This window comes from Canis aureus, chromosome 10 (assembly GCF_053574225.1).
Source record: "Canis aureus isolate CA01 chromosome 10, VMU_Caureus_v.1.0, whole genome shotgun sequence".
Lineage (NCBI taxonomy): Eukaryota > Metazoa > Chordata > Mammalia > Carnivora > Canidae > Canis > Canis aureus.
The window spans coordinates 2519450-2546281 of record NC_135620.1 but is presented as its reverse complement, the minus strand read 5'-3'; the positions used below and the strand labels follow the sequence as shown (position 1 = coordinate 2546281).

The window sequence follows — 26832 nt, the reverse complement described above, 5'->3', positions numbered from 1 at the left end:
ATTTACTTCTTTTTATGGCTGAATAATATTCCATTGTGTATATATACCAAATTGCTATCCATTCACCCACTGATGAGCACATAGCCTGCTTCCATGTCTTGTCTACTATAAACAATGCTGCAGTGAACATGGTGGGGCGTACATCTTTTTGAGTTCATGTTTTCATTTCCTTTGGATAATTACCAGAAGTGGAATTGCTGGATCATATAGTAGTTCTATTTTTAATGTTTTGAGGAACCTCCATAGTGTTTTCAATAGTGACTGCACCAATTTATATTCCCACAACAGTGCATGAGGGCTCTTTTTTCTTTACATCCTCACTAACCTAACGTTTTCTATAAAGCATCAGATAACGGATATTTAAGCTTGTGAGCCATACTGTTCTTGTAATTTGACTTTGCTGCAATAGCCATGGATGATACATAAACTCAGGAGACTTGAGTTGGCAACTAGGGCTCCTTCTTCCACTGCTCATTCCGCATTCCCCTTATCCTCTGTCAGTACCTTAATCAGGTAGTGTTATTTATCTGGTGGTTCTTTTCCAAATCTTTACTCTTATAGCATGAGTCCTTTCTTAGTGAGCCCATCTTTTTTGGGTTGTATGCTTTCCACTGACCAGTACTACTAGGCCAGGGGTACTAGAAGGCACCCAGGGAATCTCTTAGGTTCATACAAAGTTCTTGCTCCCACTGCCTACAACAATCTAATTTCTTTCTCATAATTGGGGTCAGCTCCCTTCCTAGTACAGAGACCACTTCAATCTGCTTGTTGGTTCAGTAAATGGAGAGCCCACATAGCAGGAAGCGCTCTCAGCTTCCAGTGGTAGAAACCATAACTGTATTCCTCCCTGAATGTCAGGACCTATTAGGTCTCATGGGTCTAAGGTGATTGGGAGAGAATGTAAGTCTTCTTTAGGAAGATGTCAGTGAAATGGTGAGGGGGAAACGCTCCCATTTCCACTGCTGGTTCTCAAGCCTGTGAACTCTGTGTATGGGGGAGATGGCACCATATTTGGTCATCAGTTTGATGCATATACACACTTTGTAGGCTCGCACTCCAGCCTCAATAGGTATTGTCCTCCAGATGGTATCCTTTTTTTTTCTTAAGATTTTATTTATTTATTCATGAGAGACAGAGAGAGAGAGAGAGAGAGAGAGGCAGAAACATAGAGGGAGAAGCAGGATATTCATAACCCAGTGTGGGACTCGATCCCCAGACTGGGATTATGCCAAGTCAAAGGCAGATGCTCAACCGCTGAGCTACCTAGGTATCCCCGCCGCCACCAGATGGTATCTTAATGGAGCATTTGGGCAGTTCTTCCACAAGCCAGCTGCTTCTTGGTGATGGGGCATGTGGGAGCCCACTGGCACACCTTTGGTGTAAAATGCATTCCTTGTTTTGAGGCCATGTTGTGTGGGATACCATCAGTAGATAATGCGGTCTCTGAGTTTATCAGTGGTGGTGCTGCAGAAGCTCTACAAGCCGGGAAGGCAAAGAGGCTTTTGGAGTGTGCATCATTCCAGGTGACACGAGGTGTAGCAACGGACCTCTACTTTGAAGCCAAGATCCCTGGACCTTTAGAAACTTTGCTGATGGGGGAATACCAGTGTTTCCTACAGCTTCCCTCCTACCCTCTGCAAACTGTGTCTCACTAGGGCTTCCCCCTCCGGCCTCAGGCCCTGCACCTGCATTCCCATTCTTAGCTCAAAACTTCCCGCTGTCCCTAGCTTTCTCAAATGTGCTTCTCAAACTGTCTGTGGGGAGAGGTCATTCGAAAAAATTTTCAATCTCCTGCAGACCGATCCTTATATAAATACAATAAAAATGACTTACTTAAAAAAAAAAAAGAAATTTAAGAGCAAGACATACAAAGTATTAGATTCAATACACATAAAATTACTTTTTAGTAAGTATAATCAGAACAAACAGCAAGGGGAAGAAACTATTAAAATGACAGAAGCTGTATATTTCACTGAAAGCGTAGATAGATGATTAATACAAAGAATCATAATTATGTTAATTACTTTCATCATTCTGCAACTGTAAGTAAACAAAAAGAAGCCCAATGATGATTCCTAGTTTTGAAGTTTTAATGGACTAGCTTCCTCCTTGTTAATTTATTAGATAAACCAAATTGACCAGTGCTATTAAATTTAGTAACTTTAATGATAAAGAAACTAGTCTCACACAGAGATGTGTTGGCAGAAATGAGTGTAGAAATTGCAAAATGAATCTCAAGATACCTCTCTTCTGCCTTTGGCTCAGGACATGATCCCGGGGACCTGGGATCGAGTCCCACATCAGGCTCCCTGCAGGGAGCCTCCTTCTGCCTATGTCTATGCCTCTGTGTGTGTGTCTCATGAATAAATAAATAAATTAATTAATTAATAAATAAAATAAAATGGAACAAGTAATGGGTTTAAAGAAACAAAACGGATGAACACAGGGGAAGGGAAGGGAAAATAAGATGAAATCAGAGAGGGAGACAAACCGTAAGAAACTCTTAACTCTGGGAAACAAACTGAGGGTTGCTGGAGGGGAGGTGGGGGGATGGAGTAACTGGATGATGGGCATTAAGGAGGGCACGTGATATGATGAGCACTGGGTGTCATATGCAACCTATGAATCACTAAATTCTACCCCTGAAACTAATACTACACTATATGCTAACTAAGTTGAATTTAAACAAAAAATTTTAAAAATGCATCTCCAAATCCTCAGTAGCACTAGTCCCAGCAATTAATTCTATAGATTATGGAATTTAAATTATCTTTTAAATAAAGAAGTGGATTCCATATTTTAAATATGTTCATATCTTAAAACTCCATACCTAGTGACATGGTCGTGCTACATATATCAAGGACATGCTTGCAACACGTGCCATATGCCATGTGACTCTGAAAAGGCCCAAACAGATCTTCTGTCCTGTGCAGTAAAAGCACTGGTCACACTCTCAGATGTACTTCAATGTCGTAGCTGGACCAAAATGCTGCAAAAGTTTCCAGATTTCTCAACTTATCTCACCTCTGACTAGCAACAAGCAGTCAGTGCCTGGCACCAGTCCATAGACTAGGCCACATTTTGACAAGTGATGCTCCAGGGTCATTACTATTCCTTGGGCCATGGTTGCTATAGCAACTGAGTGTCATAGCCACTCGATGCTCCAATGCCTTGCCCTCCACCTATGCTTATCGCACGCCACCACCAGCTCTCCTTTGGGGAATCACAATGCCACTGGGTGCCAGAATTCCATGTCCCCTTTCTCCTAGCCAGGAGGGGGTGATCTGTGTGTTCTTCAAATAGCTAAACAACAGAATCCCAGAGACCATTCCAAGGATAAGTTTCCTGAAGCACATTCAAATGGGTTAGGTTTAATAAATGAGCTCTATGGAGGTGTGGAGAGGGTGTAGGAAAACTGTGAGGGACAGTGCAGGGCCCTAGCTGGTAATAGCCAGATGCCTGTCAGTGCGGAGGGTGGTGCCATTATCAGAAACCTGGGAAGGAAGGGGCTTTGTGGAGAGGCCACCAACCAGGAACCATGACCTCTGGCAAAGGAACATAGTCAGCCCTAGATGACCCTGCAGGGAGCAGACCTGGGGAAGAAATACCTGACCTCTCCATGGGGGAAGGCCTGTTGGTTTATGATTCATCTAGAGGTTAGGCATCTGGGGCACAAAATGGGGCACAGGGTGGCTTTTGGGGGCAAACTGGAGTCACTGGCATTCATTTCTTGCACTTCTGAATTCACGGCTAGAGATCTGGCGAAACCTGGCAAGTTTCTCAACTTGCAACCTCCCTAGGGACTCGCTGCCCTACCCCACTCCACTACTGAAACTCTTTTCCCTAACATCCGGTCTGAGACAGAGACCAACCCCACACAAGCTGGCGGGGCCATCAGTAACTAGGGGACATATATTTATTGGTGCACTTCACTCTACATGAACATCGAAAAAAAAAACAATAAAACTGGGCTCATTCCTGGCCCTGGCCCTTGACCCATACCAGTTTAGACTATTCATTCCCAGAGATCCCCTCTACAGTCAGGTCTGGGTCCCAGACTGGCTCCTGTGCCTCCACTCCGATTCTCCCCACCCCAACCCCACCCTGGCAAGGACCCTGCCTGCCCAAATGTGGGCTGTACAAGATGGGGCCATGCTGACCGCAGTGGTGTCAGAGTAAGGAGTAAGGAGTGGCATTGTGGGAGAAGCTCCCTCTCATGCTAATGACCTCGATGCCCTCTCTGACACTAGCATGATTTTATGGTTTTAGATGCAAAGAGGAGGCCACGAGCTCAGACAGCTGAATGGGCAGCGGGGTATGACATTAGAATGTAGTAATGTAGTAACAGTCTGTTTTTCCTTGAACTCATTTTCACAGTTACCGTCTATGTATGGAAAATGAATTAGTTTTATATTTAACTTAGTGATCTAACGTTGCATTTTTAAATGAGTTTATTGACATGAAAAAAAAAAAAAGATGTTAAAAGAACAACCGGGTGGTGAATAAACACAGCAAACGCTGGCTGGGTACAGGCAGGCCCGATGGACTTGGGAGTCCCTGGGTGGCTGTGTCTTAGAGTGGACCGCCACCCCGGTCTCCCCACTTCCACATCAGCTCCTTGCAGTGGTGTATGTGTTTCCTGGAGTTGCTGTAACAAACCACACAGAATGGGTGACCTAACACAGTTACTCCACACAGCTCCGGAGGTCAGAAGTGCGAAATCAGTTCCACTGGGTGGAAATCAAGGAGTTGGCAGGGCCATGCTGTCTGCAAAGGTCTTTGTGTGGAATCCTTAGTTGCCTCTTCTGGCACCTGGTGACTCCAAAGACCTTCCTTGGCTGGCAGCTCATCACTCCCGTCTCTGCCTCTGTGGTCACATGGGCTTCTCCTCTGCATCTGTGCCTGCCTTCAGCGTGTCTTTTATAAGGACACTGGTAATTGGATTGAGGGCACACCTGCATATCCAAGATGATCTCATCTTGTGATCCCCAGTTCATCATGTCAGCAGAGACTCTCTCCAAATAAGGTCACGTTCAGAGGTTCTGGGACGTGGACATACCTACTCCAGGTAGGTCCTATACCTCCTGTGCTCTTAGCCCACTCCCTCCAATTTCTGCCACTCACCCACACAGAACAGGGATGTTCCCTGAATGTTTCTGGAACATTCTGTTCTGCCTGGCATGTACCTCCCTCAGAACCCTGCGGTCTCCTCTCTCACTTCTTCAGATCTTTGCTTTCTTGTCACTTTCTCAATGAACTCTCCCCTGAACATCATGCTTCATAATGCAGTGCCCCTGCCCATGTCCCGACGAGGTCTCCCTCCCTTCTTCCCAGCTCAAACTGTCTTCAGAGCAGAATTCTTGTCCCCAGGCCACATCCTGCATATATGTATTCCTTGTCCATCTCCCTCATGAGGAGTTCAGCTCCGTGAGGGGCGGGATTTTTGTCTGTTTTGTCCCCTGCTACAGCCCTGGATTCCAGAACAGTGCCTGGCATGTTGTAGCTGCTCAGTAAATATGTTGATTGAACAGTGTTTGGGGATGGAATGGAGGATGCATGGAGGACAGAGGCCCCTGGGGCCCACTCAAGCCCTTTGGATAGAGGTGGAGAACCAAACCCAGGACCTTCAGAATCTGATTGGCTGCCCAGTCTAACGGCTCTTGTCCCTGTGTCTGTCTCTAACAGGCCCGCTGTTGGTGGGCAGAATTCTCAAGAATTGAACCTTGAGTCTTTGGGAATGAAAGATCAGATTCTATATAGACAGGAAGATTCTTCCAAATGGTTTCTCCATATTCCATCTTAGACACATCTCCAAATAACCTAACCAGGGACTCATCTTTTAAAATAACTGTTTTGCATTTATGTTTTATGAAAGCATGATTCACTGCAATCAATTAAAGCAATACAATAACGAAGAAATTCACCGAGTACTTTAAGAAGCTCTTCTTTGGAGAAAGGCCAATGAGCGTTTCTGCTTCCTGTGTTTCTGTGCTTGGGCCGCTCTCTGCTTGCCTGCGCACAGGAAGTAGTTCAGAGAACCCTGGAACCCTCTTGTGACACGTGTGAGGACTCCTGTCCCGGAAACCTGACACCAGTGCTTGCCAAAAACTCTAAGATGAACACAGAGATGGGTCTGATATTTGGAACTCGAGTCCCTGACATGGAGGCCAGCCTCTGAGAATGCTGTGCTCTTTTTTTTTTTCCAGTTGAGAATTTGGCTGGGCCAAACCCCTCCCTGCACTTGTCAGAAGCCCAAGGTCCAGCCTTCACTCTCCTTGTGGAGGAAGAAAAGAAAATTTATTCAGCCAAGTTCGCCCACCTGCTCCTTTCAACTGAGAGTCTGCATCCATCCCTGTGTCCTTAAACAGGAAGGCACTGGGAAAGGTTGGCCTCTGGAGGGCTAGAACAAGATGCTGTCAAGAATGTGCTGGAGAAATGGGTCAGTACCCTGGGGATAGAGGTGAAGTGGGGTTGTGGGGGGGCTTCCTATCTGGAGATAAAGGCATCCACTCTGCAGCTTCTCAGGCTGGTGTCCTCACAGCCAGGTTTTCTCTCAGAGGAGGCTGTTTGGGAACACACCTGCACTGTTCCCCCCCAACCCAGCCTCCAGGTTTTCGTTGCCAGGAATGGAGACCCTGAGGCCCAGGGACCTGCTGCTGGAGTCCCCAGCTTGCGACCTTGTATGGTGACATGGCTTCCCACTCACAACTTCCCTTCTGTAAACAGAAGGTCTAACAGCACCCCAGGTGGTGGTGACGATCCCTTAAGTCCTGAGTACAAAAGCGCTCGCCTCAAGCTAGCCCTCCAGCAGTCACTCTCCATCCTACCCCATCCCGCCATCCCTGCGTATTCCCTTAAACATGAGCTTAGTTTGGCAACCAGAAAACATTTGGATTTCTCGTACAGCAAGGAAGTTCAGGTAGTGCTGTTTCTCAGGGCAGTAAGAGGGTCTGAGATGTACCCCTAACCCCACCCCCATAGGCCAGTCTTCAGCAATACTCCCTGTGTCCCTTCTTGGCCTGGCCCTCTGCATCCCACCCCTGCTGACCTCTCTACTGCATCCTCTCAGTGGGTCACTCCCCGCAGTGCCTCATGTCCAAATGGCCAGAGAAAGGTTTCAGGAAGGCCAGCAGAGCCTGTTCCATCTGTGCCCAGGTCCCCGCGGGGATGCCCCCAACCTTTCTGAGTCTTTGCTCTTCCCTGTGAGGGGAGGATGGCCATGCCTACGGCACAGAGCTATGGCCACATGACCCATGGTTGTCCTTGTCAATGCTGCCCTACTGCCCACCCCTACAGAGACTGGCTCAGGCCTCTTTCTCCTACACGAGGATGCCCCCATCCTCCAAATTAGCACAGCATCCCATATCCCCCTCCTGCTCCACCCAGGCGTAAGATGAGGGACCCTTTCATGCCTCCCACCCCCATCTCTGTTTGGTTTCCCAGCTGGGTGCAGACAGCAGGAAGGTCCAGCTCTCCACTAATGACTTCCAGACTTTCCTGGTGCACAGCTGAGCAGCAGGACCAAGGCAGGACGGTGGGAGCCAAGGCTGGTAGGGGTGGGGGTGGGGGTGGGGGAGAGACAGGCCATTTAGGAGGGAGGAAAATGAGAGAGGCCCGCATGGTCAGGACACAGCCTCCCTACATTGAGAAAGATCCAGATGTGTCCGCTGGAGGAGCTGGGGCCGTGCCCTGGGGCCTTCCTTGTGTACTCCTCCCCTGTGACACACTATCTATGGTTTCATATGTGGCCCTTGGATGGGCCCAGTAGCCTTGTCTCTGTTGTCTGTCGCTGTAACTCTCTTTAGGTCTTGCCTTTTGTGGAAAATACTATCCCTCACCCTCCTTCTAGGCTCACTCTGGAATGCCTTCAGTGCCCATGACCATCAGGCCCACAAGCACTCTCCTCACAGTGACTTCTGCAGCCTCCTTCCTGGCCCAAGGCTCCTTTGGGCCAATTTGGCCACAGGCTGGAGCCTTCAAAGGCTTGTGAGTGGGAACATCACCCCTCCAGTGTTGATCTTAACCATCCATGCCATGGTGCTCCATGTCCCCAAGGCCTTCTCACCTTTGCTGCCTTTAGACTTCTGGCCCCACTGAGGCCAGGGATCAGGAGTAGAGCAAGGACAGCAGCTGAGTATCCTTGGCACCCAGATCACTTGTTCTTCCCTGTTTGCAAGGTCAATGAAGGAAAGCCAGGATGACATTCACCCCCAGGAAGGTGTTATTAAGACTGTTTCATGGAGTTACCAGGGCAATTGCAATGTGAGCTGTTCGGTGAGTTTTCTTAGAGTGATTTTATGTCATGTGCATTCCAAAGGTTCTTGAGAGAATCTTTCCCTCCCAAACCAGGAGACAAACATGAACCATGGTGGAAAGTGAGATGTGCAGGAAGCTGGATGGAAGAGAAGCTCTTTCTAGAAGTAGGGGGCAGGACCTGTATGCTGGAAAACACCAGGCAGGGGAGAATACAACTTTTTGGTGAGAGTCAGTGTCCCCACAAGAAGAAGGTAGTGTCTCTGAGAGAGTGCAGATTAGCATAAACTCCCAGCCAACAGTGTTTGTGAGGTATCTGGGGTCGGAAAAGGATATAGAAGATCCCAGACCCTCAGACTTTGGGCAAAACGTGTTTGCCCAGTGGTTCTGAACACTAAACACTAGACATTGGAATTCTTCAGATTTCTTCACTTGAGGCAATCCCTGTTCTGACAAAAGCTGAGCTTCCTGAGCCCAGTAGCTCTGGTTGCAGATGGCCAAGTGTCTTCAGGGCAGGGTCTCCACTCTGGGTAACTGTTCCCCTGGTGAAGATAGCAACCTCTTTGAAATTAAGCCCAACTTTGCAAGTTGCCCGTTGGTCTTCACTGAAGAGCTAGACAGCAGGGTTAGGAGCTCAGGGGAGTTGGGTCTTGATAGATTTGAAGACATCTGTGCCTTTTTGGTTCCAAGAAGCCTAGGTTTGGGGCTTAGGGGAAAGCCCTTAAAGATGACTAGGGGTCTTGGACAGCCTGAGGGCTTCCAAGACAGCAGGCTGATGCCTCATGCATTCTCATGTGGGCTCTATGGCTGGATAGCACAGGTCTGGGACTTCTCTGCAGCTCTGCCCCACTCCTGCATTCCTCAGGGTTGGTCTGCAGCAGGCAGGAGTGGCTGAGTACAGTGGCTTATTGTCTGTAAGGTTCTACGAGTTCCCTTTTATTCTTGCAATAAAGTGAGGTTGCTGCTTTGTTACTTCTTTCAGCTGAGAAAAGAAATGACAGTGGCTTAAACAAGGCAGAAGTACATTTCTGTCTCATGTAAAAGCAGTCTGGACCTGCAGAGGATCCGGATGGGGTGGTAGCTCCATGGTGTCCCCAGGACCAGTTTCCTTCCACCTTTCTGCTCCACCATTCTCAGCATGTAGCATTCATCCTCAAGGTCACAAGATAGCTGCTGGGCCTCCAGTCATTACACCCAGTATCTAGATAGAAAGAAGGGGGAGGAAAGGTACGCAACAGAAATATGAAAGGGCAGTCTTTCTCAAAAGGCCCACACAGATGTCCACCTACAATTCATTGGCCACCTCCATCTGCAGGTGAGGCTGGGGAAATGTAGCTTCTTACCTGGGCACATTAGGTAGTGAAGCTGGTATGTAAATTCAGCAAGACTGATTCCTAAGTCCGTGTCCTAACCACTAGACTGTATAGCTTCCCAAAGCAATGGTATATAAATAGAATTGAATTTATACTTCCAATGTTTTTTACTTAATTTTTATGATTATAATTAGCTTATGGCAAGTCGATAGAAAATTGAGACACACATATATATAATATATATATAAAATTTGTATGTGTGTGGTGATAAAATAAGGCTTATTCCAAAAATGGAAAGTTATTCAAGATCAGAGGACGTTTACATAAAGGTGAAAAATCATGTGGCTGTTTCAAGATATGTAACAAGGCATTTACAATTTATCAGTCATTCCTAATTTTAAAAATCCAAATAGAAGAAAAAATATTAACTAAGACAAGTATATTTATCAAAATCAAAGGCATATACCATACTAATTACTGCTAGGTTGAAACTATTTTCATTAAAATTACCAACAAAAAATATATGCCTGCCATTACCGTTAAAGTGAAGACTATTTTAGAGGTTCTAGCTAAAAAAAATAGTGCAAGAAAAAATAGGTTGATTGATTACATTTGGGAAAAAAGACAGAATTGTCTTTATTTGCAAATAAAATTATGTACATCCAAAAAAGCCAAGACATTTTGGAAACACTACCAGGATTGATAAGAGAATTTAAGGCAGCTGAAAATATAATAGATAAGAAATATGTTTTTCTTGAAAACAGCTAAAAATAAAAACAAGATGAATGCATTCACAATAACTATAAAATCTTAGAAATAATTTTAAAAATAAAGATACAGAACCTATGTGAGAAATCTATGAAAATGAATGGAAAGTCTCAAATGTTTAATTTAACAAAGAGAAAATTTAAATTCTTGGCTGGGAAAATGTAACACCATAAACATGCAATTTCCCCCAAGTTAGAATATAAATTTAATGTGTTTTGGCTTTGGGGGAACGGGGGGAAGGAGATAGGATGAAAGATAGGGAGGTGGACTAAGGATTTAAAAGTTTATAGCAAAGAGTAAGTATACAAGGAAATTATTAAAATAAAATGGTTAGGGGGAATTGACCTATCAGATATTAAATCTTATTTTAAAGCCACTTTAACTAAAACAACATGTTGGAAATGGCTTGTATTTACAGTCTGGCACAGCAAGATGAGTGAGCTTCTCATGGCCATTAGATCTCTGGAAGGTGGCTGGCCCTGAGTTGCCAAGACCCAAGAGGATGTCTGCAAAGTGCGTTTCCAGATCAGGAGCAGGGAAAGGGTCTTCCACAGCTAATGAAGGAAGCATTGCCAGTGTGAGGAAACTGCAGTCAAATGTTGCCTATTAGTGGTTGCTGAGGAGCCCCAGAAGACCTCAGCCAGGGAAAGAATTAGCATTTGGATATCTGCCACATCTAGAAGAAATCAACACCAAGTTAAACAGTACCTCTCTGCTCTCCCCCCTCACCCCCTTCAACCCTGGAAGAGCTAGAAGAACATGGCCCAAAACAGCAAAGGAGCTGGCCAAGCCCCCCAGTTTTACTACAGGAATCCCAGCATAAGGCTGGCACCATTGACATTCAGAGACAGTCCCCACAACATGGAGGGAAAGGTGTGGTGTGACAGTGAGGTGCTTCTGCCCACAATCTCTGCAGGGCAGCTGTTTTACTCGACCAGGTGCTCTAGCTATAACCATCCATCAGTTTAGGGTGAATATTACATAACTATATCTGTACTAGTTTTCTAGTCCTGTTGTAACAAATTAACATTATCTGGATGACTTACAACAACAGAAATATATTCTCTCATGGTTCTGGAAGCCAGAAGTCTGAAATCAAGGTGTCAACAGAGTTGGCTCCTTTTGGTGGCTACGAGGGAGAATCTGTTCCATGCCTCTTCCAGCTTCTGGTAGCTGTGGGCAACCCTTGTTGTCTGGCTTGTAGATACATCACTCCAATCTCTGCTTCCATCATCTCCTCACATGGCTTTCTCTCCCCTGTGTCTCTCAGGGTCTCTTCTCTTTATCTTCTCTTGTAAGGCCCACTACCATTGGATTTGGGGCCCACCCTGATCTGGGATGATGTCATCTCAAGAGCTTTACCTTAATTATGTATACCAAGGCTTTTGTTTCAATTAAGGCCACATTCTGAGGTTCCAGGCAGGCATATCTTTTTTGGGGGGGGGGCAGCAGTCAACTCCCTACAGAATTGTGGCATGGCAGTCATAGTAGCTGTCACACATAATCCTTCCTTCCTGTGAAAAAACATTGCATCTGATGGTTTCTGCTCAGAGAGGGACTATGTTAAGCTTGGTAATGCGATCCGGTTGGACCCCAGATTCAAAGGAGACTATACTTAGGAAGATTGTGGTTTTGAATAGGCTGATCACACTGGCTCCTTTCAAAATTTGCACTGAGAACATGTACATAAAAATTGAAAGACACAGAGAGAGGAATCTATGAGAATTACCATTACAAAGACATCAAAGTAGTGTAAAAGTACTATATTCAAAAGAATAAAAAATTTTAATTTTTTAAAAAGATTTAATTTATTTATTCATGAGAGACACACACAGAGAGAGGCAGAGACACAGGCAAAGGGAGGAGCAGACTCCAAGCAGGGAGCCTGAAGTGGGACTCGATCCTGGGTCTCCAGGATCACGCCCTGGGCCAAAGGCAGCACCAAACCACTGAGCTACTGGGGCTGCCCCAAAATTTTAATTTTAATGAGAGATGTATATGATCTCTATACTACAACCATAAAACATTGCTGAAGGAAATTAATAAATATCTAAATAATGGGGAGGTATACCATGTTCATAGATTGTTAGCACTCAATATGGCTGCCAATACTCCTTAAATCAATCTACAGGTTAGGGGTGCCTGGGTGGCTCAGTTAATTAAGTGTCTGCCTTCAGCTCAGGTCATGACCCCAGGTTCCTAGGATTGAGCCCTGAGTTGGACTCGCTGCTTGACATGGAGCCTGCTTCTCCCTCTCCCTCTGCCACTCCTCCTGCTGTGCTCTCTGGCCCTGTCTCTCTGTCAAATAAAAAAAAATCTAAAAGAAAAATTGATCTATAGGTTCAATGCTGTTCATATGAAAATTCCAGCAAGATGTCTTAGTCAAGGTCCACAAGCTGATTCTTAAATGTATATGGAAACATAAAAAGCCAAAATAAATAAATAAGTAAATTAATTAATCAAGAAAAAAGAAATATAAAAACCCAGACAAACTTGGAGAATTTACATCATGTGAATCAAGATTATTATAAAATCGCAATAAGAACAGACACAGAGATCAGTGGAAAGAATCCAGAATACAGAAGTAGATTCACACACATACAGTCATGTAATTTTCCATAAAATCTCCAGTGCAATTCAGTGAAGAAAGGAAGAATTTTTTCAATAAATGGAGCTGGATCATTACCTTTGTATCTTTGGCCTCTGAGACTAATAATATATGTTAGTGAATTGAATGTAAATTTAATTTAATTTAATTAAAATAAATAAATAAATGAAGCCAGATCAACTGGAAATCCATATTAAACAGGAAACCTTGATCCCTTACCTTGCACCATACAGAGAAATTATTTTGAAATGAATCCTGGACCTAAAGGTCAGAGATAAAACAATAAGGTTTCCAGAAGAAAACAGGAAAATATCTTCACGATCTCAGAGTAGACAAAGATTTTTTAAACTGGATATAAAAAGCCATTAATCATAAGAGAAAAAATTTGACTTCAATAAAATTGAAGGTTTTTGCTTACCCACAAACACGATCAAGAAAGCAAAAACAAGATACAGACAGGGAGAAAGTGTTCATGTAAATACCTGACAAAGAAATATATAGAATATCTACAACATAAAAAGAGCTCCTACTCATCAAAAAGGAAAATGAAAAAACACAACACATATAGAACACTAGGGAAAAAATCGAAAAGCGCATCACAAAAGAGGATATCCAAATGACCAATAAGCATAGAAAAACGTGTTTAGCTTTGCTAGTCATCAGGAAAACACAAATTAAAATCACAGTGAAATATTACTACCCATCCTCTTGCATGGGAAACTTTAGAAGACTAATAATATCGAGTGTTGATGAAGAGAAGGGGCAAGTGGAACTCACCTGCATCGCTGGGGGGAGTGTAAAGTGGTCCCACTGCTTTGGAACTGCTTGGAAGTTTCTGATAACAGCGAACATGCTGCTACTCAATGACCCAACAATCTCACTACCAGGCATTTCCCTAGGAGAAAGCGAACCGTAAGTTCACACAGCACTGTATAAGAAGGTTTGCGCACTATGATTCAACTTCTGTGAAGTTGCTGAAAAGTTGAGAGTAACGTATAATGATAGAAATCAGGACAGTGGTCGTCTCTGGAGAGCTGTGGGTTTGACTTGGATGGGGTGCAAGGGGACTTTCTAGGGTGATGGAAATGTTCTTTATGTTCATCTGGGTGGAGGTTATGTGGGTATAGGCACAGCTCAAAACCTACCGCCTGTGTACTTCAGATTTGTGCTCTACCTCAATAAGGAAACAATAAGAAATCAGGAGCCACAGAAGAGCTATATCCCCACACACCATGCTCTCTTTATAATAAATTCCTTGTTTTTCAGCCTGGCTTGACCTAGTGTCTGACTCTTGCAGACCAAAGAACTCACTCGCAAGTTGTGAGGACCTGTCAGGCTTCATGCCAGGAACCACAAGGTAACTGTGCCAAATGGGACAGAGTGTGTGTGCATGCGTTGTGTGTGTGTGTGCATATGTGTGTGCACATACGTGTGTGTGTGTTTATGCATGTTTCCATATTGGCCAGCAAAGTATTATTGCTGTTGTTTTCAACAGAAGCATCACTTTCATTGATAAATTAGGGCTACAATGCACAGTTTCCACAACAGAAATAAGACAGGCCCCCGACAATGGAGTGGAAAGTCGTAGCAGATAGGTTAGTTACCCTTCACCCGCATCCTCTTCACCAGCAGGATCTGCTCCCACCTCCTCATAATCCTTCTCAAAGGCAGCCATGTCCTCACAGCCCCCATGCCCTGACCCACATGCCAGTGAACAAAGGCATGCCTGGCACACATCAGCCTAAACTTGTGCTCTAACCTTCATGAATGTGAATGCCTCTCGGCAGGGCAGGCACTCTGGCCTATGAGGTCTGGATCCCTCCCTTCCCTCTTTCTGAGGCCGTTATAACTGTTCCCTGGAACCCCTTTCTTGGGACCCTATCTCTGGCCCCTACAGGTCCTTTTCTGGGAGGACCAGGGGCAGAAAGGTAGGCTAGGGCACAGAGCTGACCATTCCCTCCTCCATCCCTTTCCAGGAGCTCCCTCCTGGGGCCCCAGTTCTGCTTGCTCCATGCTCCTCGCGGAGATGCCGTGCTGCAGCTGGGGCACCTCTCAGCTCATGTCCTGTGCCAGCCCAAGTAGACAGTTGCGGGGGGGTGGGGGGTGTCTGGCATCCCAACGCCAGAATGCGTTCTTGATGCTCATTCCGAACTGCAGACAAACAGCTCTGACCTTGTCATCCCTGCTGAAATAGGCTGCAGGAGTGAAAGTGTGTGATGCCAGAGAATAAATCAGAGGCTGGTTGAGGAGGGAAGATGCTGTGTGGCCCAGCAGAGAGGAAATGACAGGCGCTGTGTCAGAGCCTCACAAACAAGCATGACTTCATACTTGTCCCTGCACACACCCCTCTGAGGTCATGTAGACTCCTCCCGTCCCCAGGGCCCACTGTACACAGGCCCTGACGCCATGGGCACGCGCCTCTGGGGGTGGGCCTATGGCTTGCGCAAGGACCACAGCCACATGAGCCATTTGGAGAGGACATGCTGGCTCCACCCTATGAACCATGGAAGAAGCACCAGGCACCTCTCTGTGCCAGGCCTTGGCCTGAGTACCAGAGACACAGAAAGTGCCCCTTGGCCCCAGCTCTCAGGGACTGATGGGAAACATGGCCCTGTGACTATCCCATCCCAATATACAGAGTGCCTGGCCCCATTGGATAATGGGGCAAAATCCAAGGGCCTGAGGATACCCAGCAGAAAGATGCATTGCTTCTGCCCTTGGCTAGATGAAGCTTACGGGAGGGGGAAGCTTTGCAAATGTGTCTTGATGCAATTTGCCAAAGAAAGCTAAGGAAAAAGACTCCAGGCCTGGAGGCCAGGAAGGGCTGCCCAGAGAAAGGCCAAATGCAGGGACCAGAGGACTGCTGACCCATCGGCCCCTGGTTTTCTATGTTCAGCTTCCCAAGGCTGCTGCAGGAGCCACACAGATTCAGAGCAGCCCAGCGGTCTTGGTTTCTTGCCCCTTCTCCTGTCCTCCCCAGAGCAAGGAGAACACTAGTGACTGGCAAATAAGGCTTTCTGAGATGTCCCCACCCTCACATCCCCAGAGGCCCCTGAGGCCCAATGGTCCTGGCAGTTACAAAGCCCTGCCATCGCCCCCATGTCTGGAACTTCGAAGTGCTCTCACCCTGGCTATTCTCTCCCAGCCAGGTGGCAGAGAGCATCTCCCAAGTGGCCTGGGGTCAGGCCATACCTGTGGCTTCAGGCTCCCTGCCTGGACCTGATGGAGGACGTGGAGCACCCGGCAGGACAGCCCCCACTCTGGGCCTCTGCTGCCACCCCTCACCCCACCCCCAGTCATTCTGTTCATGTCCACAATTGGCTGGCAGGAAGAGTGCCCTCCCCGTGCAGGACTAAGGACAACCCCTGCTTGGGGCCACAGCTGGGACACTGTAGCGTGGGGGCTAGGGCTCAGAATCCAGCCCTGTGAAGCCTCGGTCTGGTGGGATGTGCCTGCACTTCTGGGCAGCGTCACCTGGAGGCCTATGCCATGAAGTGGGTAGGCCCAAACACAGCTGTCTGCCCAGAGGAACAAATAGCTGGGCCAGTGGCGAGCTGAGGAAGGAGGTCCCCATGGGAAGGTGGGGCTGCTGCCCAGGTCCCGTGGGAGAGGCTGTGGGGCACCTGGGGTCGGATCACAGTCCCCTCCCATCTCTAAAGAAAAGCTGGAAACTCGGATTTCCGGGGAACGTCTTCTGATGTTAAAATGCTGGCAGTGAGCTGAAAGTGTTAAGATGATCTGTGAGGATCAGATGACATGCATCTGGCATGGCATGGGCTGGCACGGGCTCTGGTGGCCCTGTTCTCTCTAAATCATGTGACCTTACCCTACAATGCTGTGCTGAGTTTATAACTGAAGCTACTGAGATCCAGAGACTTGCAGTGACTTCCCACAGGAGGCAAAGCCAGGTGGGAACCCGATCTGGACAGCTGGTCTATGCATTCTCCACCAACCCCTACACCTCTCTCCCCAAGCTGACTGCCCTTCTGAAGGCTTGATGGTGGCCACAGCCAGGATGATCAGGGCTCTGCTGCCCCTGCTTGGTGCATGAGGCAGAGGACCTTGTTGGAGTCTGGCCTCCGAAAGAGGCTTTCAAAGCTCAGGCCTGGGCCTTACAGCAATCTGTACATCTTAGGGATTGACTCTTCTGTGCAGAGAACATGTTGCCCAGGGGCCAAGGTTCCCCAGGCCCAGACACTACACATGCAGGCTGAGCTCCATCAGGCTGCTTTCCCCTCAATCTCCAACTTGCCCTATGGAACCCCTTCGGAGGGTGGCAGACTGGAGGTGGGCTCCACAGCCTGGACCTGTCTCAAGGAGGCTGCCACCATTACCTTTCCAGGGCTTTCCCATCTGCTGCTCCCCTTGCCACTTTCCCTAGAGCTATTTCTGTGCTTCTGGCTGGAATCAGGTGAGCCATTCCACAGAAATCCTGAGAGCTCATATTCATGCATCCCTCACGGCATGCTATGGAAGGTACTACTTCATGCATTCCTGAGAAGAATCCTTGGAGACCATTATTTTACTTTTGTTATACAGGTGAATTTGCTTGTGGAAATACTGGAATTTAGTGGCAGAACCAACACTAGGACACAGTCCTATCAGGCCTTGGAGTCCTTATTTTTTTGTTTGTTTTAAGATTTATTTATATATTTGAGGGAGGGGGCAGAGGAAGAAGAAGAAAGAATCTCAAGCAGACTCCATGCTGAGCTGAGCACGGAGCCCAATGCCAGGCTCCTATCATGAAACTGTTGTGAGTTCTCATGAATCATCAACTTGAGGATGGTCTTGAGATGCCCCAAAACAGCAGCTTAGAGGGAAGTTATATAAAGCTTCTGCCCATGGGGATCCCTGGGTGGCACAGCGGTTTGGCGCCTGCCTTTGGCCCAGGGCGCGATCCTGGAGACCCGGGATCGAATCCCACGTCGGGCTCCCGGTGCATGGAGCCTGCTTCTCCCTCTGCCTATGTCTCTCTCTCTCTCTCTCTCTCTCTCTCTCTGTGACTATCATAGATAATTAATTAATTAATTAAAAAAAAAAGCTTCTGCCCATGGCTGGCACGTGAAGTGGATCTCAGCAATGGTGGCCAGAATTATACCTCTGAAGCTCCAGCCTGTTGCTGGTTTTTCCCGTAGACCCCATCCTCTCTCCTGAGGAGAGAGTCAGGTTCTGCTCTTTGCCTCCCTGACTGGGCTTAGCATTCATTCACTCATGGCTTTCTCAAAGCTGCCCTCCACCCAGAGAATCTCAGTTCAGGCAGGGCCCTGTCCCTGGCTGGGGACAAGAAGTGAAGAGGCTGACTCATGCATGACCTGATGATGGGCAAGTTGAGTCAGTTCCATAGTCCGACCCACCCCTGAGAGGTGATAAGCTGTATTCCCTGGACAGGAGTGCAGACCTGCAGGCATACTTCTAAAGTCTGTGGTAGTTGGAGCCATGCTAACTGCAGCACCAGAGGATGAATGAAGAAGACATCCCGGACATCTGGACTCGGCAGATATCACCTGGAGCAGAGCTGAGCCATTCACTGTGCTCTGTCTGAACCGCCAATCCTCTCCGCCTTTACCTCCCTTTGTTAAAGATGTGGGAACAAAATTTTTCCATGTCTTGACATTCTCTTAACTTCCTCTTACTCTACCATAAGAAATGGGGGAAATGCATGGGCACTTGGGTGGCTCAGTTGGTTAAGTGTCTGCCTTCAGCTCAGGTCATGATCCTGGGGTCCTGAGATAGAGCCCTGCATTGGGCTCCCTGCTCAGCAGGGAGTCTGCTTCTCTTTCTGCCTCTGCTGCTACCCCTGCTCACTCTCTCTCTCTCTCAAATAAATAATTCTTTTAAAACAAACAAAACACTATTTTTTTTTTTAGATTTTATTTATTCATGAGAGACACACAGAGAGAGGCAGAGACACAGGCAGAGGGAGAAGCAGGCTCCATGCAGGGAGCCTGACGTGGGACTCGATCTTGGGTCTCCAGGATCAGGCCCTGGGCCGAGGGCGGCACTAAACCTCTGAGCCACCCCGACTGCCCTGAAATGTTTTCTAAACACTGTGTAAATACCTCCTCTCCCCAAAAAAGGGGGGAGAGAGAAACAAAAAGCAAAATCTGCAGGCTAATTTTGGCTTGTGGTTTATCATTTTGTAACCTCTCATCTAGAGCAATGCTTCTCAACACTTTTACTATTAGAAAGTATTTTCATTAAAAAAAAAAAAAAAAAACAACAAGCATACTATACTCACTGAGTAGTAGGAGCTCTTCTTAGTTATCTGCTGTTATGGAACAAAACAGCCCAAAGTTCAGTGGCTTAAAACTATGCCTATCTATTATCCCATAGTTATTGTGGATTAAGAATCAAGTGTGGCTTAGCTGGAGGTCACTGGCTCATGGTCACTTGTGAAGCAGCAATCAAGGCATCTGAAGGCTCAACTGGAGAAAACTCCATATCTGTGCTCATGCATGTGGTTGTTGGCAGAACCTGTGAGCTGTTGGACTATGGGCCTCAGTTCCTCACTGGCTGTTGGCCCAAAGCCATCCTCAATTGCCTACCACATCAGCCTCTCCATAGGGCAGCTTACATGAAGTGAGCATCTGTCATCACTAAAGGGAGCAAGCAAGGAACTGCCAGCAAGAGAGCGTGTGTAAGCAAGACAGAGCTCCTGTCTCTCACAGTCTAACCTCAGAGGTGATGTCCATCGCTGTTGCTATGTTCCATGTCTTAGGAACAATCACTATGTCCAGCTGTCCCATGAGGTGAGCTGTAGGTCGAGACAAAAAAAATTCAGAGGTGGCAGCAACCAGCAGCCACTTCCCTTTCAGAGAAGGAAACTGAGGCAGTTACCATAACAGAGTAGTGTGCTAGAGGCTGACACAGTCCCAAAGCTCTCTGCCTTTTGGGGGCTGGCCTGCCACCTAGATGCAATGTCTACTTGAGATGCCACCGGGACTCAAGCCAAGGTCTCTTCCAGCAAGATGGAAGAAAATAACAATTACAACACGATTAGTGTAGTGGGATGGGGGCACACTCACACAGTTCTGGAGGAGGTGCACATTAACACAACATTTTGGGATGGGAAAATGTATCAAGAGACTTAAACATGGTCATTCCCTTTGTCCTGTTAATCCTCCTTTTTCTATGAGTCGCAAGCATGGGGACAAATCAGAAAATCATACAACCATATATATTTTAAATGATCCCACTTTTGTTTATAAATAAGTGTATATACTTAGGTATATCCATATGATTATCCCTAGGAAGTAGGATTGCAGGAAAATTTAATTTTTTCTTTATCTACATACTGTATGATTAAACTGCATTTTTTTGTATTAAGAAATTATTTTATTAACATATGTAGACTGTAGCAGTTACTTAAACTGCACAAATTGGCAGTGTTAAAAATGTTCAAGACTTGGGGATCCCTGGGTGGCCTAGTGGTTTAGCACCTGCCTTCAGGCCCAGCATGATCCTGGAGACCCGGGATCAAGTCCCACATTGGGCTCCCTGCATGGAGCTTCTCCCCCTGCCTGTGTTTCTGTCTGTCTGTCTGTCTGTCTCTCTCTCTCTCTCTCTCTCTCTGTGTCTCATGAATGAATAAATAAAATCTTAAAAAAAATGTTCAAGACGGGTTGAGTAATTATGATATAGCTACACAATGAAACTTTATGTGGTCATTAAAATTTTGCTCGTGAGGTTTTAGCAACACACACAAAAATCCTTATTTGATAAGTTTAAAATTAAAAAAATAGATATAAAAGATTTACACATATATTAGGATTTGGTTCCAGTTCCAACATGTAGAGGGCGGATGTTTTCCCTAGCACCAAGCTATTCTCCAACAACAGCGGGGTGTCCTACAGTTCAACTCAACTCGGACACTATGTACTCAGAGACAGCATCAGATTCCATAAGTTTAGAGCTCAGTCCTCTAAGACTGCCTTCCACTTCAGATGCCAATCCAAGCAGAGGGATTCTCTATTTCTGACTGGCATAGATCAGGGATTCCCACAACCCAATCCCTGGGTTCAATCAATTTGCTATAATGGCTCACAGAACTTAGGAAGCCCATTTACTCACTAGGTTACTGATTTATCACAAAGGGTATTAAAGGAGTTAGACCAACAGCCAAATGAAGAGATACATAGGGTGAGATCCCCCCACAAAGGCACTTCTGTTCCCGTGAAGTTTGGGCCCAGCATGGATGCATTCTGGTTTACCAACCTGGAAGTTCTCTGAATCCCCATGTTCTGGGTTTTTATGGAGACTTCATTTCTTTTTTTTGAGACTTCATTTCATATGTATGACTGATTGACTCATTGGCCACTCACTGATGGCTGATTTAACCTCCAGCTTCTCTCTCCTCCATGGAAATCAAGGGGTCCTTCGATAGTTCCAACCTTCTATTTATAATTGGTTCCCTTGGCAACCAGCCCCACTCTTGGGTGCTTTCCAAAGTCACCTCAGTAACATAAACCCAGTTGTGGTAGAAAGGAGCTTGTTAATGAAAACCAAGATATGCATTTCACTTCTATGGCAGTGAAGTGTTTCCAAGAACTGAGGACAGGTGATCCACTGTAACAAAATATGTTCCCATTGTTATTACCACTCAAAAACTTCCAAGGGTATTGGGAGCTGTGAGCCAGGAACCATGGACAAATATACTCTGGTCATTTGAATGACCAAATATATATTTCTTTTTTTTAAGTTTTTAATTTTGATTCCAGTTATATTAGTTTCAGGTGTACAATATAGCGATACAATATATACAATCACCCTGCGCTCATCACAAGCACCCTCCTTAATCCCCATCACCTGTTTCACCCATCCTCCCACTTACCTCTCCTCTGGCGACCATCAGTTTGTTCTCTATAGTTTATATTTCTTATAAAATCTAATATTACACATATGAAGTCATTTGGACTCAATTTGCATAATTCAATCAACATGATTCAGTCAACCAACACCAACGTCGGGCATATACTAAGCACTGCACCAATGTGCCAATTAGTCTGTTTCTCCAGCCAAATCAATTAACTGGCCTGGACAATTGGTTTGGGAGTCTGGATTTGGCTGAGGGAGGCTGATTGAATCATTTGGTTGTGGTTTGATACACCCATTGTTAGAGTACCCGGTTTGATTGCTTTATTTCAGTATTTTGAGTGATTCATGTAAATTGCTATTAGACAGGAATGTTAGTTTACACATGCTTAAGAACATTTCCTGAAAGAAATCCACCCAGAGGGTGACAGTGGTTATCTCTGGGTTGATGGGATTGTGGCAACTATATTTTATTTTTTAATACTTGTCATAAATATGGTTTTATTTCTAATTTTTGCTCCCCCTTTCCTGTAAGACATCTCTGCCCATTGTCTGTGACTCAGAGGGCCTCCATCTGAAAGGAGCACACTACCCTGCTCCACTGACGCTGGACGTGGCCACTGATGCGTTCAGCCAATGTGATATGAGCAGATGGGCTATGTATGATGTCCGAGCAGAAGCTTTAAAAATCATTATAGGTTCAGCCAGCTCCATTTTCCTTGCTGCAAGAACAGCACATCTCCATGAGACTTCTGCAGCCTGTGTCTTGGAGTGTTGACACAGAGCAGAGCCCGGCTGATCCGACTGCCAGCATAAAACACGAGGGAGAAATAGACCTTTGTTGCTGCAAGCCACTGCGATTTGGGGGATCATTTGTAGCATAGCTCAGTGAAAGCTGACTGAGACTTTTCTTTATTTTCCAAGTTTTCTGCAAGTAATATACATGAGTTTTATAATCAATTTCTAAAAGTTATTAAAATACATATTACTGTCTAGGTATTTAATTTGACTCTTTTGATCTGTCCAGAGTCTGTTATGAAAACAAGGCTTGAATATCCTCACTAAATTAGATTTTGAGGGACCACAGGGGTCTGAAAGTTACTTGAGTGTAATTTAAATAAAATCAAACCTGTTCTGGGCCCCTCTGCCAGGCTGACCCTAAAGAGGATGTTCAGAAGTTGTCTGCTGGTCCTGGGAGGAGGGTCAAGGCACAACACCTGGCTATTACAGGTCACCATGAACTCCGCTTGCTCAGCACCCATCTCCCCTTCCTTCTGCTAATAGCACCTTGATTTCCCCCCTGGGAAGCAGGCCTCTTCCACGGCTGGCAAAGGAAGTTTGAAAGGCTGACCCACTCTCCCAACTTTAGGGGTGAGCGTGCAACCCAAACCTCACCGATCAGAGCAGTGAGACTTCCTGGCCCCAGTGATTAGCCCAGAGGGTCATAAAACCTACAGCATGGTAAAATACCACAACTTTACAGAGCACTTTATTCTCCTCCTGCACCAGCCCTAGCCAGGGAAATTACAGGCAGAAATGAGGATGCCACATTCAAGCCTGCAATTTAACATGTCTTCTATGTGGAATATTCTCTTGATTTCCTTTCCCTGATGACCGTGAACTTTCACATGGAAGATGGTCACAAAATGAGCCTGGACACCTTAGTGACTACTTGGAACAAAGCCTCCGTTTCCTAAACATGTTGGACTGTGATGTGAGTAAGCGGGAAGAGATTTCAGGATTTATGTGTTACCACAGCAAAGTCTAGCCCACTCTGACAAATATAGGATCCAAACCCAGGCCAGACTAATTACAGTCATCCCCAAGGACTTTGATTTGGAAAGAGTTACTCTCTTTTTCCTGGAATTGCTAAACTAATAGGATATAAACCTGGAGTGCTAAGCCCATCATCCATTTATTCATTTATTCATTCCACAAGTATTTACTGAACCCTTACAATATTCTTAGCACCAGCCTGGCTCATGGGTAAGAGCTATGCTGTGTAGAACAGGCAGTCTGAGAATGAGGCTTAGCAGAGGAAAGCCAAGCTGAGAAATGGAGCACTGAGTTAGATTGCTGGATCCAACCATACCTGAAACCACTTGTACTCTATTCTGGAAACCCTTTGAGTGAGGTTGCTGACACTTGTATACAAGTCATAATTTGACATTGAGTCAATGGAAATGGACTTCCCATTGATTCAAGGGAACGACTGAAATGGAAACAAAGTTCTCAGGTTTGTGTTGTTATCTAGATAGGCTGATTAGAGGCAGAGTGCAGATATTAGCCTAGACAGAGCTTGCCAGAGCAGATCCAAGTGGCCAGAAATGATAGTGTGCAGGATTGGGCATGTCCTGGGTCACTGGGACATAGCCCTAAGAACAGGGGAGTGGAGAGCAACCCTGGCACCAAACCTAGCACCAAGATTTGCTCTGACACCCACCCGGACTGTGCTGTGAGTGCTTAGATCAATTCCACCAGCAATAACCTCACCCCCGACCCTGGGCATTAAGGCTGCCCTGTCATGGGCTACATCTGGCTGTAGGCTTGGATTTAACATAAAGCTGTAACATAAAACTAGGAGAAACGAAGATGAATGTCAATGTAATGTTTATAGTGCTCCTACTGTGTTCCATTTTCAGTGCTGGTTTAGAAAAACAGTCTTGAACACTTTCTACACACCAAGAACTTTATCTTTCCTCCCTTTCTCCTTCCCTCCCTTCTTTCCTTCCTCTTGTCTTTCCTTTCCTCCTTCCTTTTATTCAACACTAACTGAACATAATCTCAGTCAGCCCTGTGGTGGGCAGTAATCACTGAAAAATCAGTGGAAAGAGGAACCGTTTAAATTCACAGAAAGCGTGCTAGTCATTAATGCTGTTCACTAAATAGCTTTAGCTCTCACCTTGTGGAAGATAGGGTCACACTTTCTGACCTTCTTATTTGGGGGGGCATGTGGAATGACTAATAAATCAGACAAATGAGGTGGTGTATTTTAATTGCTTGTACAGAATCTGCCAAAGCTCTCTTTCCTTCTGCCATGGTGACTATTAGTGTTTCACATGGTGGCTGCGTCTTCAGCCTGGGTCATGGAGATAGGAAATATGGAGCAGAACCCATTCAGAAGCCGTTATAAACAAGTAACATGAGAAAAAAGTAAACGTTTGATGTTATAGTTTACAAAGAGCTTAGGGTTTTTTGTTATTGTAGCATGGCCTCTGCTATGCTGACTGATGCACACACTTGCCAAAGGCTGTAACACTGAGTAAGCTTCACAGCAGAGATCCTTCCCTAGGGTAGCTCCACAGGAATCCCAAGAATCCCTTCTTAGAGGACAGTGGGTTTCTTCCTGGTTATAAGTCTTCTGCTAGGGCTTCTGCCTGCCTGTGTGTGCCTGCACACCTCAGATTGTAACTGACTTTTTATCAATCTGCCTGAGGTCTGACTTCTGGACTCACCCGGCCTGGGGAGGATGATCTGCCAACATTCTGGCCTCTCTGAAGCTATATTAGTTTCCTAAGGCTGCTGTAACAAATTGCCACAAATTTGGTGGCTTCACACAACAGAAGTTTATTCTATCACAGCTCTGGAGGCTAGCAGTCCAAAACCAAGGTATCAGCAGGGTCACACTCCCTCCTGAGTTTCCAGAGGAGAATCTATTCTTTGCCTCTTCTACCTTTTGGTGATTGCCATCTTCTTGCTTGAGCCCACGCCATTCACACATCTACCTTCATGTTCACATCACCTTTTCCTTCCAATCTGTCTTGTCTCTTATAAAGTCACTTGTCATTGGATTTAGGGCACATCTAGATAATCCAGAACAATCTTCTCATCTCATGATTCTTAACTTAATTACATCTGCAAAGACTTTTTTTCCAAATGATGTAACAGTCACAGGTTCCAGGGAACCTGGACATGAGTTTTTGGGGACCACCAATCAAGTACTACATGTGTCTCCAGGGCCAAAGAGTGGGGTAAGGGTTTCAGGACTTCTCAGAGGAATGACAATGACTCTTTTGTTTGGTCTTTACAATTTTAATTTTAACATAATGTTTAGGCAATGTAAAATAGACAATAAAAAGTAAAATAAACAAAGCCCCAGGGCCTGTTGCTTGAATGACTATGGGCTAGCATCTGTGCTGGTTCTCTTCCTTTCACCTGAGCAGATGTGGTGTCCAGGACTGGAATGAGAATGCTCACACTGTTTAGGCACTGCCTTTGCCCCAAGCAGCACTTCATGTGAACTCTCCGTCTGTCCATATAGTCCACAGCATATGCCTTAGAAATTATTCTGACCACGAAATGGGAGTTCACCGTGCCAGGGGTTATTTTAAGAGTGCTTAATGATTTCTAATTATATAAGTAGTAATGTGCATTAGAGAAAAGTTGAAAATGACCAAAAAGTGAATAAGAAACCTTCAAAATTGTCCTACCCAGAAATAACGTGGAAGGTTTTGTTAAAATATCCTCTTGGTTTCATCTTCAACTATATAATTATTGTTATATATTTTGTTATTTTGTTCCAAAAGGTAGAGTTCTTATCTCTCTTACTAAATGCAATGAAGATCCTTCAGCAGAATGTGTGGAATAGCTATCTGATAATTCTGAAAAATAAATGAGATGTCCAATTTCCAGGCTAGCATATAAGGAGCCTGGAAGTTATCACTCTACCCTATTATTACTTATTAGTAAAAGGCTAACCAAACTGAAAAATCAACAATTCTTCTTAGATCTGTCAGAGAAGTGACTTAACGGCAAATAATTGTTTACAAAATTGAACATACAGATGGATACAGAGATACTCAGTTAACAGAGTAGAAAAAGGTGAACAAAAATTTCCCCAGGAACCAATGCCAGAGTAGTATAACTTGACCTGCAATCCACCAATTGGAAGCTTGGTTCTGGACAAGTCTGAGAGTTAAAAATTCCAGAGAGACCCAGTCAGGGGTACCCCTGCATTCTTGTGAGTTTTACCTCCAGGAACTCCACCAGGTCCTCACAGTGAACATCAGAGAAAATTCCCTTGTGCTGCCTGTAGAGACAGGGAAAAGTAACCTTTCTGAAACATACCAGAGCACTCTG

The 26832-nt window shown here is 45.5% G+C and overlaps 2 long non-coding RNA genes across 5 annotated transcripts; one reads left to right on the top strand and one right to left on the bottom strand.

Moving 5' to 3' along the window:
• Positions 1-4476: 4476 nt before the first annotated feature.
• On the bottom strand, positions 4477-21326 carry LOC144321844 (uncharacterized). 3 transcript variants are annotated; one of them, XR_013387356.1, is made up of 4 exons: positions 21157-21326; positions 13720-13837; positions 8066-9454; positions 4477-4648 (listed from the first exon to the last, which is right to left on the bottom strand). It is a non-coding gene; the product is annotated as an uncharacterized LOC144321844 (long non-coding RNA). The 3 variants fall into 3 exon arrangements; XR_013387355.1 differs by lacking the exon at positions 4477-4648 and adding an exon at positions 6140-6274; XR_013387354.1 differs by lacking the exon at positions 4477-4648 and having other exon boundaries at positions 6140-9454.
• LOC144321845 (uncharacterized) lies at positions 4682-20503 on the top strand. Of its 2 annotated transcripts, none has more exons than XR_013387357.1 (4): positions 4682-5068; positions 5876-6439; positions 14209-14299; positions 16088-20503. It is a non-coding gene; the product is annotated as an uncharacterized LOC144321845 (long non-coding RNA). The 2 variants fall into 2 exon arrangements; XR_013387358.1 differs by having other exon boundaries at positions 4683-5068; positions 6207-6439.
• Positions 21327-26832: the final 5506 nt, after the last annotated feature.